Genomic DNA, 10,173 nt, shown 5'->3' on the forward strand with positions numbered 1-10,173 from the left:
AAAAGGTGAAAGGATCAGTCAGGTAGGCCTGTGGGGGCTGTTCTCTTCCCATGTAGGAAGAGTATCGGTTGAGGACACAGTTTGCCAGGCAGTGAACTAGGTGCGAAGGAGTGGAACCAGACCATTCAACACACGTCAAAGTATTGTTAAACTCTTAGCATTTATCATTAAAAAAACAGAGAGTCCTCCTAGGTTTAGCTTGTGCCAATTAGAAGGAGCACTCATACGATAGATAGGAACCAGTTAAGCACAGCTTTTTAAGAATCACCACAAGGAATATCTACTGCTACATTCATATGCAATGGATAGGTTTTCCTCAGATTTTAGCCCAAAATCTAATTTCATATTCAGGTGCCAGAAGCGCTGCATAAAGGCATTTTATGGGTAGCACAGCTCCCTAAGTAACTATTCTTATAGCAGCTGCCCAATAAACCTCTTTTCTTTACTTTTCCAAGCAGTGAAATGAATGCAGGCCCTCCAGTTCTCCATGTCCCAAGACAAAGACACCCTGACTTTTTATGTGAGCTGAATTAGGATGAGCTGGGTTGCATGTGTACCACTGGCACTGGGAAATTGCTGACAGTCCAATCAGAGCAGGTGAGACAACAAAAGTGTGCTGAAAAAGCCTATCCTGCCTGTCATGGGTAAAGTTGCAGATCAGGTGTGTAAATAAAGGGAAAAGAAGCCCACCTTAAAAGACGAACTAGTTTTCAGGCACTAAACAGACCTACAGGCCTGCTTGTAACATCTTTTTCCTGTCTTAGCCAAGCAAGGCAATCCAGCCTTGAAATGGTATGGACAATCAAGTGTATCAACAGTCTTTGTAATTGCTGACTGTGTTTCTGCTTTTAATTTGTGAATGCACTAACTGTATTTCATAATGCCTGCCTCTGATAGCAGGAAATGCCTAAGTGTAACCAGAACCTGTGGATAAGGTTTGCTCTCCTGTTGTCCTTCACATACTGAGGACAATGCAGAGAATGAGTCATTACTTAGCTGACAATGTAGGAGATCAGAAGTAGCTGATATTTATCTCTGATTAGAAAAGCATCACTATAATTCTTTTTACCTGAGCAACTTAAAACCTCTTCTTTAACCCAAGAGAAAGGAAGCTCTGCTGTTGTACTGAGTGGAGGGTATTTTTAGAGTTACTGAATACTGTAGGATCAGAATTTCCACCTGTCTTTAAAACACGCTGCAGTTTTCTTGCTCTTGTGGACTACATTTCTTTGTCTCACTGTAGACTGTCCATCCTACTCTATACAATTCTCATGCAATGAAAGAAATAGATGGCGGCACACTGGTATATAGGGCACAAGTAATGCCCCACTCTCTGTGCAGGTAGCAAACCTGCCAAATTGCAGCTCCTTCAGGTGGATATTTCCAGGGTTATAAGACTTATGCCTTTAGTGCAGTTGTGAACATCATCTGCTGAAAAAGATTTATATAACATTACATTTTGAATTTGTGGGGAGCCGAATTGAAAGGTGAAAAGAACAGTAAAAATGTCTAGATGGAAAGGGAAAAAAAGTTAGTAATTCTGATAAATTTTGTGTGTGGGTGAGGTATTGAATTATTTTTAGCCCTTTTAATCAAGCCACAAGGAAAATTATGCAATATATTCATTTTTTGTAAGGTTTATATAGTTGGTATTCATGATCAGTACAGGCTTATTGGTCAGCAATAGAACTTTCAACTGAAACAGGGAGATCGACCATCTTTTTTAATAAAGCTGATACAAAGAAAATTGGTTACCTTTACCAAATAAATACAGGTTGATTACATATGTAACATGTTCTGTAAAGGCATATGGTAATTCACCAGACTCATGAAGAAAAGAGAGCTCAGCGTACCTTAGTTTTGCTCCACCTGTGCTTTGGTATACTAAGGGGACAGTGTTTGACTCGCAGGCATGAAGAGCCCATCTTCATGGACAAATCCGTACCTGGAGCAGGAGGCTCTGGTTGGAGTCTACCTGGCTTCTTCTTAAAAAATAAGAACAAACCCTCCATTGAGGATGGAAAATAAATGTGTTGAAAGGGGGATGATCTTCTGAACAAGGACTGTGAGGAGTGAAAACCCACAAGCAAGCGTTGTAGAGAATTCATTGCTTATTCTTTACAGTTGAGAATGTAGAGCAAATACTGCACTTTCACCACAATGCCCTTCAACTGTTTACTGACGGCAATGCTTCTACTGCTGTGACTGTCTCATGGTTATTAAATATATGAATACAGTGGCTGGCACCAGAAATCTTTGCCCCATCTGCAATTTGGGAGCCACCCATGGGTCATCATGCTCAGAGAGCAACATAAAGTAGGACCCATCCTGAGGCCAATACCATAACTCTGCTGTCACAGATCACTTCTGTTGTTGCAGCAGATCCTGTAGAAGTGCTCCAAATCCCCACACAATAACAAGAACCTGTTTTCTGAATACATATTATGGTGCAATCAATTCCTGTAGGAGATGCAGCACTTTAATGTGAAAATTTCCTCATTCAATCTTTGCTTGTTCTTTCTGAACCAGCGGAGCTGCTCTTCACTGCAGTGTCCCTACTGTGCCCTTTCCTGATGTAAATCACATTACACCCAGCTACAGCTCTCCTGCCTGCTCGCTTGCCAAATCGACAGGAAGGCTCACACTTAATTTACAGGTATCTGCATTTGCTGACTTGTGCTATTAAGCATGTTGTCTGGCTGTTTTACTAATTGAGAGTGCAAGAAAATGAGAAAGGGGAAGAAAGAATAATGAACAACCAAGCACAAACTGAGAAAAGTCTGTCACTGACTTTCTGGAAACTTGTGTTAATTTACATGTTGTAACTCAAATGCCCGACTGATAGAAATTGGCTAATGGGCTCAGAGCTGCCAGTAAGTAGTGAGAGAATGCCAGGAGAGTAGAAAGGCAATGTGGTTACATAGGTCCTGTTTCCCTGGTGAAAGCAGCAGGGAACAAAATAGCATTAAAATAAAAACTACAACAACAACAAAAAAGTCGTCATGGAGACCTCAGAAAACTCTGTCCTTTTCAGCTCCTTTAGCATTGCAGTCCATCACTGGTCCCAAGGCCCATGTGCCACCTAAATCCCACATAATTTTAGTTGAGGGTTAAGTGCTGCTCAAGAGGGATGGATTTTTATTGCTCGTGCTCTCTGCTCAGGCAAGCATTTCATTCTAGTTGAGCGACACTTGCTAACAGGTTGAACACGCAGGACATTGCTCACTTGTCACTAGAAGGAGGAACAAATTGCAGATGCAGAAATTAGTTTTCATAGAGCTTAATGAAGTTGGGATTCCTGCTGCTACTTTGTTCTGTTTCTAATTGTCACAGACAGGGTAGGGTTGTATGAGCGATGTGCCCTACCCAGGGTGTGCTAGATACACCTAGAAGCAGTCAGTCACTAGACAGCTACCCAGAAAAGGAGGTAATTTTCTCAAAACAGAATCAGCTCAAGAATGAAAAAAACCTGGAAAATTATTTTTTAAGCTACATTGTATTAGCACATATGCTATGCTGAAGAAGACCAGTAATGTATTTTATTATAGGAGTTCTCATAAGAAGCCTTGTAATGTTTTTAAATATTACAGCTTAGACATTGTACAAATATAATGAATATTGGTTTTGATTGGTAAAATGTAGTGTCAACTGAAGTGAAAGACTAGAATTTAAGCTGCTTAATCTCATCTAAAGCAAAGCTGTATCTGAACCAAAAAGTTCCCAATTCAAACATTTTTTTATTCTGACTTATTGAGTGACTTCTCTTCAAAAACCTTAAAAATTCACAGATTTATTCATAAATCATCTGAATTTTGCAGAAAAAAAAATCACCTTTCATTTCTTTGGGACACATTCTGTCTGGTTTTCTCTAGGCAGCTTTCTAGGGAGACAAGAGTAAAATTCTTCATAATGCTCCCCATTTTTCTAGTGAAAGTCTTGACTGGGGCTTGTACCCCACTGTCTCTTATTAAAATGACCTACTTGAAGGAGACACTCCAGACTGGAATTCCTTTTTTTCCCTCCTCTCGAAACCCTTAGCTAAAGAACAGCCTTAATCACAGCAAAAATGAAAAAACCTGTTGGTTATAGAAGATGTAGACATACTGAGGTACATAGCACATCAGTTTAGACAATTAGTGCATACACAGTAGAGGACTGCATACTAAAATGTTTTCATTTACAGCCAAAAAACATTATCTATGGAACTGGCCAAAATGTATACTAACACACATACACTATCTGACTATGAACCAAGAAAAATATTTATTTTCTAATTCTGTTTTCTTTTTTACCTGCAAATACTGCTTTGTTCTTTTTTTGTTTCACCAAATGCACTGTATCAAGACATCCAGAACTCACCTAGACAAGGCTTGGAACAGCCTTGTTTAAGTTGACCCTGGTATTAGAGGACAGTTAGACCTCCAAAAGTTCCTTTTCATCTATATTACCATACAATAAAAATAATTTCAAGTTGTTAAAATATTATAATAATGAGTAACACTCCTTCCCAAACACTGGCAGCAGCAGGTAGAAGGAACCACAAGTGGGCCACCAGGATAAATAATATTTCTGCAACATTTCATTCTGCACAGCTGAAATTAAATATGTCTACATGATTTTTCACTACTTGGATGTTTTCATGATAAGAACATGGTTATCCCTTGTCTGGCTTCATTTGGGACTTTCCAAAGCACATAAAAATGCTCCCATTAGCAAGAGCAGAGATCTTGCATTTTTTTGTCTTCTGCACAAACCTGGACATATTTTATCATGCTGTAAATGATTATACAATGTAGAGGAAAAGCTAACTCCCTATATAGTTATTCACAGAAGGGACTGTATTTCCTACGTATGTCTCTTGAATGATGCATGAAATCATAAGAAATAGTCTCTGAGATATGCCCTTTTCTACCCTATTCATTCATCTATCTCTCTGAGGGATTTCTGATCCAGTTCAGCACAAATTCAGAATTTTAAGGTTTTATGATAGGAACTGGGCTTTTAATTTCTTACAACTTGCAGCGTCATCATCTCCATCAGACTGTTCCCTCTTTCCGTCTGAAATTACAGGCTAGTTTTAATCCAGTTTTTGATTTTTTAATGTAAAATATGTGTTTCTTCCAAAGGTGACATAGCAGAAAGCATATTTTCAATGGCATTACATGAAATAATAGTGCAGTGTTTAGCCATTGCATTCATTTTTTAATTTTTGCTTTCACACAGTCATTGGAGGTACCATACTGTGACGTCATCTGCAGTAAAAATACTTCCTGGGGTTTTTTTATTTTAGCAATTTTGAGCCAAATTCTAATGCATCTATTTTCTATCCAATCCAGCTGATTTAACTTACTGCATACTGATGAAAAACAATTAATGAATTTCCTTTACCATTGGTTAAAAAGAGCATCCAATAACAATCCTTAATGTCCACACTCAAATTTGCTTCCTCTTCCATGACATGAAAAATTTCTTTGGAGGTGCCTTTGCCTTATCTCAGACTTGTAGCAATTTATCATCAAGAACTATGGCTTCTTTAATCAGGCTGCCCTAACAGGCATTGGCTCTGTTACAAGCATTAGGTACATACCTTCCATCTCAAAGTTCTTGTCCTAACATTTGCTAATTAAGAAGAAAGAATATATAATTTCTGAAATTAAAGGGAGACTGTACAAGACATTTTGAACTCACATTGAAAAAAATGTCATTTTTCCAGCAAAAGGAGAGTGTATTCCTGGCCTTGAATGCCTGTAGAAGCCACTTCCATAGTGTTTATGTGAATAGATGTGAGGGAGCATCTTTTCAAATCTAGTATTTTTACTTAGGTTAAGACACCTCTGGCCAAGATCAGGGACTCTTTGTACTAATTTCTCTAAAGATATGTGCAACACACAGCCTGGCAGAGATTACTACCAGGATAGGTAGTGAAGGAAAAGTGTGGGAAGAAGGACACTTTATGATTATTGCTCATGTTTTACGGACAAGGGACTGGAACCCAAGGAGGACTGTGCTGACATTTGCAGTGTAATAAATAAGCACTGGGAACAGAGCAAGGTATCAGGCAAGTGGTCTGGTTCTCTGCTTCTGCGACCAGTGCCTATTCCTCTGAAGGATAAGGCCAGGAATCCGAATACTCAGCATGGAAACAAGCATGCTGGTTCTTTAGAAAATGCACACTGTAGGCAGGGTAAGAACCCATGGTTTATGCTGTTTCTTGCTTTTCTGGGAACTAATGGCAAATTAAAAATTTTTAATACAGACTAGTGACCCTCTTTTCTGAAAGATTTCACTCAAACAGCTTGTCTACCCTCAGGCCTGGCCATACATACTTTTGGTGTCATAGTCCCTTGTGTGCATGGTTGTGCCTGATTATGCCAGACTCTGCCAGTCTGTCTGAACTGGAACTACAATGGCTGCTCTGGACTCTCATAACTCAGGCAGGATCTCCACTGAAAAGAGAGCTCGATAAAAAAAAAAAAAAAAGAGAGAGCTGGTGAGGAAATAGTCTCACCCTTTGACTGATGGTGTGTGCCCATTCACATCACTCACATCGCACCCTGATCTCTTTCAGCCCTTCTCTGAAGAATTATCCATGATGGCAAGGCAGCACAAGTATATGGAAGCCCTTCTGCACAGGTTGTATGTGAGGTACATTTCATGCCTTTAGTCTTTCTTCAGTCAGTTCATTTTTAGTTCAACCAAATAAATAATCATCTTTGAATGGAGAAAGATTTGGTGAAGGGGAAGTACAGCCTCATTATTGTTCTTACAAAAATAAGATTCAATGGACTAAAAGATAAATAAGTTCTGTGTCCTCTTTCACTCTGCAGTGTTTCTATTTTTGGTGAGCAGCAATTTCCTTATGCAATGAACTTTCTTCTATATTACCCACTGCTTCTGTGCTCTTTTTAAAAATTTTCCAAATTCATTTTCCCAAGATTTTTCCAACTGTTTAAGGAAAGTTTGGGTATCTGATTCATACCTACCAGCACCACCCATTACTGCAAGAATTACAAGTCAACGAATATTCCTGTAAATTGGGGTCCGGTGTACATAGTTTGTTATCACTTATGTATGTGTGTTTATCCAATTAAGATTTAAGGAAATACAGTCAGTTGCCAGCTCTGTCAACACAGAACACTTTCATATTTAATAATGTATTGTCATTACACTATATTATTATTTCTGAGACATACGCAGATATGACCTTTATTATTCAAATTTCTGCTTAATGTATTTTAACATTGCTGTGCTTTTGATTCATGTAAAATGGGGGGGGGGGGGGTTCTAAAAATAGACTACTTAATAACAATAACGAATGTGAGTTTTAATCTGCATGCACCCCTGTCCTCTTACTCCCATAATGTACTAAATTGGGATCTTTTCATGCATTGTAATTTGGGAAGTTGTTCCTGAGCAATTGCACACACAGTTAAGCTAATCTTTCCTCCTCAGGATGGGAGATTCCTTCCTGATGCAAAAGTAGGGACTATGATTTCCTTTTCCAGGATACTTGAGTTTGACTGATAGCAGCTAACCTATTCCTTAAAATGTTCCCTGAAGCTGATGCTGCCAAGGCCAGGGCTGTGTGACCTGCCCTGCTCAGGCAGAGCATCCTGTGCGTAAAACTATTGTGTCCCAGGGTGTGTGTCCAGTGGCAATCTCTGTGGCTGCGTATAAGGGTGCACCCAGAGAGCAAACCTCTTTCATCAATGTTGCTGCAGACTTCCAGCTGAAACAGCAAGTGGTATACAAACACTGAATTAAAGTCAAGGCAAGAAAGCAGAAAAAAAAGTGTTTGGGCAGAATATCCATTTAGAAAAAAAATGAACTTTTTTACTGACACTAGTGAGAAAAACACATTGACATAATTCACTGAAACAGGAAATGGCATGTTCTAATCTATTTATGACATTTCTGAGTAAGTTCTTTGCTATTGTGAGCTGCTACATGGTCATTTATACCTGCCTGTGTAGAGTACAAGTCTAACTAAAAACTTTCTTCATTTTGTCCCCTTTGTTGATGCTTTCCCTTTAGTTTCTGCTCATTCTGCAACAACAGCCATGGACAATCACCTTTCCCAGAGTTGCATACTAGTTCATTTCAGTATCACACCTTCCATTCTCCCTTTGATAGAGGGTGACAAATTTGCATTAATGCCATTTGAGTTGCTTTAAGAAGTGATCACTTTAAGACTATCTCCCACCTCAGGCCATTGCCTGTCTTCTTCCCACACTCCCAGCCCCTAACCAGCCAGTCCCTCCCTTTGCTCAGTGTGTTCAGACAGTTGTAATTTTTCTTCCTCCTGCCAGACCCCTTCTTCTGCCAGGTCTGACTGGTATTCCTTGTCCAGCATCAGGCATTCTGTAATTTCAGCGCTCTGCTATCTTACAGACCCTTAATTTCTGACTACCAATCCACTCTCCAGCTAATTCCAATCTCTATGTCAAGAAAGCCTGATCCAGACTGCTCCAGCACCCTGCCAGCTGATGTGGCATTTATCTCCTTGATGTAGCATTGCATGTATGGGCGTTTGCAGAGATAGCATGGGAGACACATTTCTCCAACTCCAAGACACAGACCCTGCCACCCCTCTGGCTCCTCAGGGACAGGTGCAGAAAGGGTGTAGAAAATTCAGCTGTGTCAGGCTGTAGCCATGGGCTGTGGCATGCACAGCACAGAGCTGCTGTTCTCAGAAATGACTGTCCTGCCCTAACAAGTCTCTCTGGAGTGAGCATTTTCTCCCAATGGATTGTAGCTTACATTTGCCATGTGATTTAAGTGACCAGCTACTCCAGTCTGCTTCTGAACAGCAAATGCTTACCATGCAGCAAGGCTGGGCCAGTCCAGGAGTTACTCATAGGATGAATATTTCTGAGTACAGAATAAATCAGAGCACGTAACAAGCTGACTTCTGAATTGTCACAAGCACGCAATGAAGAGCAGAGGGAGCACAAATTAAAAAAATACCTTGTGGTGAATTAGTTCTAACAAAGGCAGAGGGACAAATCCTCAGGTGATCTAAGTCACTCTAATCCTACTGCTAAGTCATGTATTTTAAGACCAACTGGGACTTCAACATCATGTAATTTGACCTCTACCAGGACATAGGACAGGAAACTTCACTAATTCATCTCTACTGAATTTAGTAGCAAATATTTGTCAGAACAGACATTAATGGCCTGTTGGGCTTGATATGTTTTCTCACTGTTTCAAAAATATTTTGTAAAACTGTCAGGATGGAGCATATATATATATATACTTTCATATATATATAATATATATAAAACTGTATATATATACATACACATACGCTTGTGTGTGTTTACATTCACAGTAGGCATGTGGTGAGTTCTTTAATGTCCTGCTTATTTAATTAGGCTCAGGAAGGGACTTTTCATCTTATTTTCAGCTGAAGTATACAAGAGTGACTGAGTGAAATTCACATCTCCAACCCTTTTTTAACAGAGCCTTATTGTTTCCCAGTAATTCTGGCTAAACTCTCTCAAACCTCAGTGACATACAGAGTTTTCTCCAGACTGCTCTCCTTGGCAGTACCACGGAAACACACTCTAAGTGGCTGGTGTGAACAGAATTTTAAAAATTCAGTGATGTATCTATGAGTGCAATTGGAGAATCTGGTAAGGTACCACAGAACAATGCTGTGTGAAAAGAAGTAACACAGAGAGGAGGCCCCACATCATCAAGTCAGCACATCATCCAAAATATAGGTGTTATTAGGTGATGTTCAGATGTTAAATATTTGTTCTCTGGGTGAGTATCACAGTCACTGCAAAGAGTGTGGATACAGGCTTTGGTCTGTTGCATTGCTTCCCTCAGTCCTGAGGAACAGCATCTGGGGCAAACAGAATAGCTAAGGCAAAACTGCCCATCTTGCAGAGGGCAGGTTGGATACCCAAGAGACAAATTGGGTCTGGGATGGAGATAATTTTCCCCACAAGCAGCCCTCGTGGAGTTTTGAGGTGCATTGGTGACTAGGAAGGTGTTGATAACACATCAGTGTTTTGGCTGCTGTTGAGCAGTGTTCCCGCTGCTGTTGAGCAGTGTTCCCACAGCACCAGCCTGTCTCTTCAACATTCTGCCCTGCCATGCATAGGCTGGGAATAGGCAAAATCTTGGGATGGGGCACAACCAGGACAGCTGACCCAAATTCAT

This window comes from Corvus cornix, chromosome Z, assembly GCF_000738735.6.
Source record: "Corvus cornix cornix isolate S_Up_H32 chromosome Z, ASM73873v5, whole genome shotgun sequence".
In the NCBI taxonomy this organism is placed as follows: domain Eukaryota; kingdom Metazoa; phylum Chordata; class Aves; order Passeriformes; family Corvidae; genus Corvus; species Corvus cornix.